The following is a 654-nucleotide window of genomic DNA, read 5'->3' as shown; positions in this document are numbered from 1 at the left end:
AGTTCCATGTGAACATGTCATGGAATGCACTTTATTCTGCTCTTTTTTTTCACAGCTTCTGAGAGTTTACAATTGGACCGTTTGCTGTTCGGACTCCGATGGTGAACAGTGGTGCCAATGCCAACCAATGGATGCAAAGTAAATCATCCCTTAATCTGTTCACACAGCCTCTGTGCTGATCTTGTGGGACTGTCTTTTTATTCCAAAATGTGCCTCTTGAAAAATGTATTATGGAAAATAAATGATCATCTTGGAAAATAAGTAGTCTATGGCAAAACGAAGGCAATTTCATAATTCAACCACGATGGTGACATTACATCATCTCTAGTGGTGTCATGGAGATTAGAGCTGATATATCGATATCGTGTGACAATCCCACCGATAACCGATATTCAAAAAATGTTAGTCTCATGCTTATCATTCTCATGATGTGTCATTATTGTCACTGTGTAAGAAATCAATATTTTAAACTAATTTCTTGGACAATTGCGCTTTGGGATGGCAATTTAATAGAACTCAGTGTGGAACAACGGCACTTTTTAATTTCCTGCTGTAATTGGCAGATGTATTGGTAAATTTTGTCCTCACAAAAATCGCAATCTGACCCACAAACCCAATTTCAGTCGAATTCTAATGAAGATGGGACTAGGACCC

Source organism: Oncorhynchus clarkii, chromosome 26 (genome assembly GCF_045791955.1).
Source record: "Oncorhynchus clarkii lewisi isolate Uvic-CL-2024 chromosome 26, UVic_Ocla_1.0, whole genome shotgun sequence".
In the NCBI taxonomy this organism is placed as follows: Eukaryota; Metazoa; Chordata; class Actinopteri; order Salmoniformes; family Salmonidae; genus Oncorhynchus; species Oncorhynchus clarkii.
The sequence above is the reverse complement of the archived record's forward strand: the minus strand, read 5'-3'. Positions refer to the sequence as shown.